General features: G+C 47.9%; 1 pseudogene; it reads left to right on the top strand.

Annotated features, from left to right (window-relative positions):
• The first annotated feature begins 875 nt into the window (after nt 1–875).
• On the top strand, nt 876–1,725 carry LOC125944519 (piggyBac transposable element-derived protein 4-like; annotated as a pseudogene).
• Nucleotides 1,726–11,366: the final 9,641 nt, after the last annotated feature.

Raw genomic sequence — 11,366 nt, 5'->3', positions numbered from 1 at the left:
TGATAGTTGTGGGAGATTTCAATCAGAACGTACGGGTATCCACAAAATTTCCAGAGATGCTACACGTGCGTGCTGGTTTTGAGCTGGCAAGTCCTACTAATGCAACGAAGGGTGCTTGACAATTTTAGGTGCTTCCCACCTAAAATTGTCAAGCACCTTTCAGCAGTCAGCCAGGCATCAAGAAATCTATAGAGCGTCAAGTAGGTGCAGTGCTCTTGGAGTGTTCAAAGCGCTTCTTGGAGAGGAGATTTGGAACATCATCGCATTGCACACAAACGCCTTTGCAAGCGACAAGCAGCTTTTGCATCCCAACCCCTCATGGCATGAAGCAACCCCAGATGAAATGAAAGCCTACTTCACCTTGTGCGTGCTGATGAGTCAAGAAGACTAGCATTCTTCTTACTGGTCAATAAAATTTGTTATCAGCACACCATTTTTTGCCACTGTGATGTCAAGGCATCGTTTTTGGGCACTATCATGGTATATGTATTTCTGCGACAACAGCCTTCCCCAAAGTGAAGATAGGCTCTAGAAGACATGGCTTGTCCTCGATCACACACTCAAGTCCATTGGTGCAGCGTATCACCCTGAAGAGAGTCTTGCAGTGGACAAAAATCTGATTAAGTTCCGCGGTCGGCTGTCCTATGTGCAATTCAACCCCTCAAAACAAGCAAGATTTGGAGTGAAATTCTACAAACTGTGTGAGTCGTCTATTGACTACTGCCTCAATTTCTCAATTTACACTGGAAAAAGTGAGAAGACATCAGCAACAGATATGCTATTGCGCAGTGAGACCGTTGTTCTAGACCTCGTTGGAAAACGCTTACCTGATGAGCACACAATATTTACGGACAATTGGTATACTTCGGCGATACTGTTTCCTCACCTCAAAGAAGCTGGTTCAAACAAAGTGGGTACAGTTCGTCTACACCGCAAGAAAATGCCAAAAGAATTCAAGAAGCTCAAGATGAAAAAAGGTCAATGCAAAGCTCTCTTTGCGCGAGGCATCATGGCTCTGACAAGGCAAGATAAAAAGCAGGTAACTATGCTCTCAACCTTGCACAATGAAGCTAATGTGACAGATTCAGGCAAGAAGGGTAGGCAAAACGGCTTGACAGTTTTGAAACCGCAAGTTGTACTAGATTACAACCGAGGCATGGGAGGAATTGATCGCGAGGACCAACAACTTGCTTCCTTTCACATCATTAGAAGATATGCAAAAGGCTACAAGAAAATCTTCTTTTACATTACGGACATTTCTGTTTATAACAGCTATGCTTTATTTGTAAAAGCAACCAGTAAGTGGTTCTACTACACAGATTGAAAGGTCAATCTTGCAGATGCCACTTTCGAAAAAGTCACTCTGCCCCTTTACCACGACCAAACAAGCCAGTCTGTCACGGCTACACCAATGTGCCTGCGAGCCACCGAGTAGGCTCATTTTCCTCATCAGATCCTGCCAAAGTAAAGGAGAATCCCGCAAGGCTGTGCTTAGTTTGCAAGGCACACGGCAAAAAAGTCCGAGAGCCGATGGGAGTGCAAAAAATGCGCAGTTGCACTTCACATTCCTGTGTGCTTCAAAGCTTTTCACACACGAAAATCGTACTAAAAGAGTTGATGCAGTGAAGCATTGCAAACAGAATAAAGCAAGATTTGTTCTTCTGACGTTTTTTGCGGACTTTATTGCGATTTCCATACACCGCCCCATGCTGCCTGCTGACACGAAACATTTGCCTGCGGAATACCAGGCAGGAACGGCCGCGGAGAGCGCAGAAGCCAAGGGGTTAACTTGGGTTGGGCCGTCCTTTTTAAGGGAGCACAACACGTCACTGCTGTCAGTCATTGGGCCTTATAATGACGCATGCCGCATGCCTAGTGTTAAACGCACGCTCGGCCTTACAATCACTTTTGTTTCGCTATTGCCGTCTTTCATCTCCCACTGTGCTCCGCGTTTGCTTTCATCCTTCGCTGCGCTCATTCGCTCGGTTACAAGGGACAACGCCGACGCTTCCCACAGGAACGGGCGCCTAACAGCTGCACTCTAAAAAGATTGAGTTCTTTTTTTCTCTGTGTAATAGCTCGCACCCCCAATTTTCACCCAATCTTGAAAAAATACCTGCGGCCTTTACACGGGATATATACGGTAACTTGGAAATTAATGACATGGTGTACATGTAAAAACCGAGTTCATATTTGACAACAGCACATGAAAATACATGACTGGTGTTTTCGACATCATAACTTAAATAATAAAAGACTTAATGTCTAGGAACTTCTTCCTCCCTTCAGCATAACCTGCAAATGAATATTTTACAATAAAAAAAATTTGCAGTAACAATGTGTCATTATTCATTGGTGTGCGGCTGCTTAAGCTACAGCTATCTAGCAGAAAAACAGAAAAGCAGAAGTTGCACCTTTTCTACTGCTTTTTTTTTTTTTTGCTAAAAAGGCAACGACGCATCAGATTTTTCTTGTTTGCTTGCTTTTTCAGATGTTCACAGGCTGTCAGCAACATCTCCATCTCCATCTTTTTTTTGTAGCTGTTTTTGTATATTATAGTGCTGGAAGTGAGTTCTGGCATTCATGTTCCCCCGAGTTCAACTATACCTAAAGCAAAGAAGTGGAAGCAGTTTTCTTTGCATAATAGGAAAGGCCGCCAGGGGGCCGGAAGGTGCGGACGTGTGTCGCGTCGGCTCCGTCGAATGTCTGCTTTTGTGGCGGTAGAAGTCAATGGACACCTGATTTGGTGGTGGAATCCTGTTCCCGAAGTTTCGAGGAACCCGTGGATACAAGACTCCAGGGTGTGGGTGCGTTTTTGAGGATTTTATCATCGTTTTTCGTGCTGACGCGTTTTGCGTTCCGCTAGGCCTTCTTTAAGCCTAGCGACGTCTACGGCCAGGAGGGCGGCCAGGGGGCCCCGTCGCCGGTCCACCACGGCCGTGGTGGTATCACGATGACGATGGAGATTACTGTGGAAGGTACTGACATCGAGCCGAATGAGATGGAAGAAAAAGGATGGGTCGTCAAACTCAAAAAGTGTGTTGAAAAGCGCCGAGGCTTGAAAGTTCCAGAAGGCGTCGGCGACGCCAAGACGGCGTCGCACAGCGGAGGTGGGGAAGAAGCCGGCTGCAAGGTGGCTGGAGCCGAAAACAGTGGCGGCGTTCGCTCGTACAAAGCAGTGGGAAGGAAGATAGCTGAACGATCTGTGGCATCGCGTCTCCCGAAGCTCCCGGACGACGGATGGAAAGTGATTATTAGACCAAAAGGGGGTCTAGCAGTGATCAAAAACACTTCACAACCGATACTCGACGAAGCTGTGCGTCGTGCCGCGTCCCTTGAGTGGAAGAAGGCAAAGTCTGATCTTCTCTTCGTGAACGACAAACAAGGTACGATTCTTTTCCATACCTTGAACTTTGAGTGTACGGAGAAGGTCATGAGTATCAAAACTATAAAGATCGAAGATAAGGACCATGAGGTGACCGCATACATGGTGGCACCTGAAAACTGTGGAAAAGGGGTCGTGCATGGAATGGACATACGCATGACCGAGGAGACGATAATGGAGGGTTTCGCCGGTCACGAACAGAACCCAGAGATCCTTGGGATCAGAAGAATGGGCCGATCTACCACGGTCGTCATCACCTTCGCGGAAGCAGAGGTGCCGCGTACGCTCGTGTGTTTCGGCATGATCATGAAGTGCTTCCTGTTCAAGAAACACTACGAAGTGTGCTATCGGTGCAGCGAACTGGGCCACAGATCGGACGTTTGCAACAGTCCAGAAGCCAAGTGCCGCGGGTGTGGTATGTCATCACCGCCGGAGGACCACCAGTGTGTGCCAAAGTGTCGTTTGTGCGGCAAAGAACATTTGACTGGAGATAAGAAGTGTACGATGTTGTTTTGCAAGCCATATATTGTCAAGAAACGACAGTGGGAGGCGAACCTTGCAGCGAAACCAGAAGAAGAGAAAGCGTCGAAAACAGCGCTGCAGCAACAACAACAGGTGCGACGCAGCCGTCATGACGGTGCTCGAGACAGATCCAAGAGCACGCCGAGGGACCGCTCGGCATCGTTCCCCAGGCTTACACCATCGACGCGAGAAGAGGCTTCTTCTCGTCCCGAGCAACAGTCCAAGAGCTCACAGAAGAGTGCGCCACCGAACTCACAGGTAGGTTGGGTGGACAAGGGCTCTCAGGATTCCGCAATAGTAAAGGCTCTCAAAGAACAGAACAGGCTCATGCAGGAACAGATAAGAACCATGCAGGCACAATACAACAACATGCAGGAGCAAAATAGAGAGCTCTGAGAGCAGATAACTTTGCTAAATAAGCGCATAGATGAGGGAGCGCAGAAGGACGAGAAAGAGGTATCACAATCGGTGTCGGAAACACCACGTGCAGATCCTCCTCCTAAAAAGAAGCGGGTGAAGGATGTAGAAACTGTAAACAACTACGAGCAACGTTTCGATAAAATTGAACAAGACATGAAGCTGCTTCATGGTATGATTCAGCAGATGAATGAGCAAATGAGGGCTGAGGCCGCGAACAGAGACGGGCAATGGCAATGGCTATGCCAAGAAATTCAGAAGTTTAAAGATGGCCCAGCACCGTAACACGATCTGGCAGTGGAACTGTAGGGGTTTCTCGCGCAAACGAGCCGTTCTTCAGTCGTTCCTGACCAACGGGGATAAGCCGGAAGGCATAGCGTTACAGGAATGTGGAAAGAACGCGAAGCTTGCTAGCTACAAATCGTATGTGGGATGATGGGACAATACTCAGGTTGTCACTCTGGTCAAACGCAATGTCACAGTGTTGCAGCACGAGACGGGGTCGATGCAGATGGATCATGTACTGATCGAGCTAGTCCCTCGTAAGCGGAAGGATAAAAATCTTTTTATATTAAACGTATACAGCTCTCCTAGGCAAAGGCGTAACTGTGGTTTTGACGATCTCTTCGCCAAAGTCAGGATGATCGCGAAGGGCAGCCCCCTACTCGTAGTGGGTGACTTCAACGCTCATCACCCCGCGTGGGGATATACAGGTTTGCGCAGGTTAAAGGGAAGGATTTATGGAATAGCATACAGCAGAACGGTCTCACTCTTTTGACGGATCCCTTGAGGCCAACGAGACAGGGTAGCAGTGTCTCGCAAGACACCACGCCGGACCTCACTCTGGTTGGAGGCAGGATCTCGGCTACGTGGTGCAACACGGGTGAAAATCTGGGTAGCGACCACAGAATAATTGAGATAGTCATAGAGGACGGTCCTTCAGTAGCTCGCACGAAGAAGCTAGAAACTGTGAATTGGCATGCTTTCAGGGAGAGTACGGTCCGGCCAGGATGGGATAGAAGACATAGATGAATGGAGCAGGGGAGTTATGCAATCGGTCCAAGATGCAACTGAGGAAATCGAGGTGGATGAGAACCAGGAACGGGTTGACAGACACATGATAAACCTGTAGCGCAAAAAGCACGAGCTCAACTTGAGGCTCGCGCAGAAAAGAGGCGATAGAAATCTCCGCAGGCAGTTGGCTGCGTTGAATAAGGAGATAGAAGAATACGCTTTGACCCTCACCAAGCAGAACTGGAGCAGCATTTGTGACCAAATGGACCACAAAATTGGTAGTGCAAGGACCTGCCATCTGCTGCGGCACTTGCTAGACCCGGACAAATCCAAGCTAGAGGCTAGGCAGCAGCTACAAAAGCTCGTTTACAAATATGAAGGAACGACCGATGAGCTCATCGCTGAGGTCAGGGATAGATATCTCAGCTGTGTGGGGTCTGGGTCCCTGCCCGAGTATTCGGGTTTAGGGAACCCAGATCTTGACAGCCTGATCACGGTAGGTGAGGTCAGGGCCGAGATAAACAGTCTGAGGACGAAGACGGCTGCAGGGCCGGATAGGATAAATAATAAGATGCTCAGAAATCTGGACGATGTGTCGGTCAGAAATCTGACAGCGTACATGCAGGACTGTTGGGACAGAGGGCAGCTTCTGCCGGCGTGGAAGGATGCCAATCTCGTCTTCATTCCAAAGCCTGGAAAGGAACCTAGTTTTGAACATCTAAGGCCCATTTCACTTACTTCGTGCGTGGGCAAATTAATGGAACATGTTATTCAGAGCAGGCTGAATAGGTTTCTGGAAGATCAGGGACTGTACCCCGACACCATGATTGGTTTTAGGTCTCATCTATCGGCATGCGACATCATGCTCCAGCTCAAAGAACAGGTGGTAGAAAACAAAACAGTAGACACCAGGGTAGTCGTAGGATTAGATGTTTCTAAAGCATTCGATAATGTGAAGCATTCGGCCATATCGGAGAGTCTAGGAGCTCTCAATGTGGGCACGAAGACTTACAATTATGTAAAGGATTTTCTTACGAATAGAACGGCAACGATCAGCTTGGGAGGGCAGTCATTGGAAGGTATTAAACTGGGAAGCAAGGGTACGCTGCAGGGATCAGTTCTGTCACCCACCTTGTTTAACGTCGTGATGATGGGTCTCCCCGGGAAGCTGGCAAGCATAGAAGGACTGAACCATACGCTATACGCGGACGATCTGACGCTATGGATGAACAGAGGCAGTGACGGGCACATCGAAGAGACGCTGCAGAGGGCAATCAAAGCTATCGAGGAATATCTGGAGCCGAATGGCCTCAGGTGCTCGGCGGAGAAGTCGTAGGTCCTTTTCCTAACATCACAGACGCGGCGACGGGGAAGGGGACAGGACCCGGGGCACGGCATCGAGCTGAGGGTAAACGGTAACATTATTCGCACAGTCGACAGTATCAGGGTCTTGGGTTTGCAGATTCAAGCAAACGGCAAAAACGCCGAGACGATCCAACGACTGGAAGCGAGTACCAGCCAGACGTGCCGATTACTCAAGCGAATAGCAAACAAACACGCAGGTATGAAGGAAGCGAACCTCCTAAGGTTAGTGCAATCTTTCGTAATTAGCAGGGTCGTATACATAGCCCCCTACCTGAAATTCACCAAAGCAGAGAAAGACAAGGTCGAGATCATTATTAGGAAGGGGATCAAGACGGCTCTCGGTCTTCCCCCGAACACATCAACGAACAAAATCTTAAGTTTAGGGGTGTCCAACACCCTAGACGAGCTCATTGAAGCGGCGACAGTATCGTAATATCAGAGACTGCTACGCACTCAGACTGGTAGAAGGATCCTGGAGCGGCTGGGGTTCGAGCCCCAGGCATGTTCCAAGCAGACGGGCAAAGTCCCACCGCGAGTCAGGGACAAGCTGAGAATACTCCCGTTGCCCAAGAATATGCACCCGGTGCATCACGAGAGCAGGCGAAGGGACAGAGCTGAGGCGCTGCAGAAAAGGCTGGAAGGCAGGCAGGATGTGATATACACGGACGCGGCCGAATACAAGCAAGGCAAAGTATACGCAGCCGTAATTACACGCGAAAACGGAGGCCCTATCTCGTGCTGCAGCGTCGGATATTTAGGAGCAACGGAGGCGGAAGAAGTCGCCATTGCGCTGGCTTTGACTCAAAAGAATGTGAGAGTTATTGTTAGTGATTCCAAATCTGCAATCAGAAATTTTGATGCGGGCAGGATTTCCGCCGCAGCTGTACACATATTAGCCATCGGACAGCCCCCGGCGGAGCAGGTTTCGCTAATCTGGACACCGGCTCATCAGGGTTTGCGAGGGAACGAGAAGGCGCACGCGCTGGCCCGAGGTCTCACTTTCCGGGATTCTAGCGCTGTCTCGACAACACCCCCAAGCGAGGAACCCCTACAGATTGCTGACGATCTGAGCACTTTTCAAGAAATTCTTAACCATTATAAGCTGGGGCGTAAGACTTACCCGAGAGCGGATAAGAACCTTACCAAAAGCGAGGAAGTTATGTGGAGGAAACTGCAAACAGGGGTATTTCCGAACCCACAACTGTTGAGCAAATGGCATCCCTCGGTGTATAGCCCTCGGTGTACGCATTGTAATGGTATAGCGGACTTAGTCCACATGGTTTGGACCTGTCCTAACTTTGATGAGCCAGATAGATGCAGAGAATCCTGGGAGTCCTTGCTACTCAACGAAGAAGAAAATGCACAACTGGCAAGTCATCGGTCTCGCCCTGACCGCCGCCGTGTCCCAAGGGATCCCGGTCGACGGTTAGGGAGGATGAGTGTGGGTTTAGGCTGAAGCCTCTACCCCGTCATCTAGTTGACTGGGTGCAAATAAAGTCTCTTCTCTCTCTCTCTTGCATAATACTTCTTGCGGAAGCACCCGGCAGCCTTCGCAAAAGGAATGCAGTTGGGGATGTCTGTGCAAACTGCAATGAGGAGTACAGCATCCAGAAAATGCTGCTTGATGGACACTTTTTTCTTGAGCTTGCCGATTCAGCAGCAGCTTTCATCGAAGGATGTTTCTTCTGCCATCTTTGAATGGCTGAAATGCATAGGGAGGAGTCGGCAGAGCATCATGGGTGAAATGTCAGACGTTAGTGAAGGAAGTGAATACAAAGGTTCACAGCAGAGACTGGGCAAGCATGACTTGACACTGACTATCAGCTCTGATGGTAGCCCGTTTAGGTCGTGTTAGTCGTGCTAGACAACTAACAGTGCCATTGGACTGAACAATGAAGTTGTTTTTCTGCCGCCGAACACAATGTCGGCCCTCCAGCCGATGGACCAGGGCATAATTCAGCACGTGAAGACTAAGTACCGCAGGCACGTGCTAGAACGTGTATGCTCCTGTGTCATGAAGTCGGCAGACAGTACGACGTGAGCCTTCAGAGTGCAGTTAGCATTCTTGCACATGTGTGGAAAAACACACCTGCACACATCACTGCTGTTTTAGACACAGTGCTTTCGTTGTGCCTAAGCCCGGTGATACTACAGTGGCCGAAGTGTTGCCAGATGACAATGCAGATGATAGCCAGGATTTTGGAGGCGTTCTGCCTGATGCAGCGACACTCGCCGATTACGTCGGCATTGATGACGGCGTTGCTACATTCGGCTGTCTTACTGATGAGGAGATTGTCAGGGACATGCTACATGGCGAAGATTCTGAGGAGGAAGAGGGTCCACGGGAGGACCAGCCCCGGCGCTCTCGCACTGTGAAGGAAGCCGTGGAGGCCCTCGTTGTCTTGGAAGAATCTTGTTACGACACTGCAGACAACATGCGAGCTGCTGAGCACTTGGACGGACTCAGAAAAATAGGGTCTGCACGGATTTCTGAGCGAGAGCAGACGTGATTACTTTGTGCAGTAAAGGTATGTTGACGAAACCCGTGCATTTATTGTTGCTATTTTGTCCATTCGATAAGTCAGACATTCAGTTAATTCAGACGTTTCTTTCAGGTCCCTAGATATCCGAATTAACAATCTCTTTACTGTATGCGGTATGGCCAGTGCAAGTGACGATAAACAAGCTGCCACCACATCTCCATCACAAAAATTTACTAGTGGCAATGCTTTGGTACAGACAAACACAGCCGGAGATGACGTTGCTGCTCAACCGATTTGTGCTGCAAATAAGAGAATGTGCACCTGATGGCTTGACCTGGAAGGCTGCCACAGGTAAATAATAATGTTAGTGGTTGTTTTACGTATGGCAGTCAGTATGGGAAAAAGATCAGCTTGTTAGCATCCTGTACGCTGTACTGCCAAGATTAATGCATGGCTTTTCAGGGTTTCAGCAGGATGTACCAATTAACATTGCTTGGCAATGGAATCTCACACCTACCTAACACAAAGTATGCAAGTATTAAGAGCAACATTAGAGAAAACTGCAGTTGATTACAATTTAAGGTCGGTATAATGCGAAATATGCCAAGTAGTGGAGATAGACAAGAAAGAAAGGCAGGGATTTTAACCAAGGTACTTCTCACCCAGTTCACTAGTCTACATGTGGAGAAGAAACATAAGGAGAAAAAGAGTATTTGTGCGCACACCAGCAAATGAATGTTCCCTTACAGCCATGTAGCGGCAAAATGGTAATGGCAAAGGCCTCTTCCTGTATCTAAATTCATTTTGAAATTCAGTGATTTTTCTGGGGAAAAAGGACTGTGGAGATTCTTTTATGCCAGCTCACGTTCATATCAGACAAGTAATAACAATGTGCATGTGCAGCAACACGTAGCTTTGTGATAGACCCCACATGTAACTGAATGTCTGATCCTTATCATCAGATTGCAGATTCGCTGCTGCTTCAGCTGCTGTGCTGATGCCCCTGCCAGGGCATTGATGCAAAACATGGTACAGTTTAACGGATACTTTGGTTGCGGTTGGTGCTTACACAAAGAAGCCCATGTTGATGGTGAGTAACTCTCTTTGTGACAGACACGATAAAAATATTGTGAATGTAAAGTCTATTCTCGTAAAAATGTCATTTTTGTGCCAGTAAAATGGCTATGAGCCTGGAACATTATGTGGCATGCTGATTTTGGCAGCACGTAAAGCATGGTGTTTATTAATGTTGAGCGAGTTACCGATTTTGCTTAATAATATTGCGCTTCTAGTCACAGAGGTTAGTAAATGACATTTTGTTGTCCAGAATTTTTCTCTTAATTGTTATTCTGTAAGCTTCTTTCCTTCAATTTCCAGTTTCTTGCCACAAAATTTGATTATGTAATCTAATATTCACTAACTTTATCCAGCATAAATTTATTATTTTTGCTTTCGTAAACAGGAGCAGTAAAGCGTACCATTGAAGAACTGGTGAAGGAAAGAAGCCACGACAAAATGGTGAAGCACAAGAAAAAGGCAGCACTACTACGCACAGCCGTGAAGGGCGTGGAAGGTCCCACACCCTTAATGAACCTTCCGAATTCTATTCTAATTTGGGGGTCCACAGCCAATTACATGCACTGTGTGCTGCTTGGTGTGACACGACAAATCACCGAGTTGTAGTTGTTGAAAGTGGGCGAGAAATTCTACATTGGTTCTCCAAGCCACCTGAACTTGCTTGTGAGCGACATTGCAAAGCGAAGCCACCTTGGCCATTGTCACCAGCTGCAACGCTCACTTTCATTAAGAACGTACTGGAAAGTGAGTGAGTGGCAAGAATCGCTGCTGTTTTTTGCAATGCCATGTATGGATGGAAACTCAGATGCCAAGTTTTTATGACACTTTGCTTTACTCGTTAGAGGCATCTCACTGCTCCTTCAAGATACAGTCAGTAGTGAGGATGTTGCTGCGAGTACAGATTCTCTGGTAAAGTTTGTAGTTCATGTTCAGTTTCTTTTTGGTGGGTGAAACAGAAATGACTCATAATGTGGATCAGCTTGTGCATTTGCCCAAGAGTGTCGCACAGCAGGGCCCCCTCCGGGCACGCTCGTGTTTTGCATTTCAGTCAGATCTTGGACAAATAAAGGAACCTGTAACGTCTGCAAAAGGTGTTCCCCTGC

The sequence above is a fragment of the Dermacentor silvarum genome, chromosome 3 (assembly GCF_013339745.2).
Source record: "Dermacentor silvarum isolate Dsil-2018 chromosome 3, BIME_Dsil_1.4, whole genome shotgun sequence".
NCBI classification, from domain to species: domain Eukaryota; kingdom Metazoa; phylum Arthropoda; class Arachnida; order Ixodida; family Ixodidae; genus Dermacentor; species Dermacentor silvarum.
The sequence above is the reverse complement of the archived record's forward strand: the minus strand, read 5'-3'. Positions and strand labels throughout refer to the sequence as shown.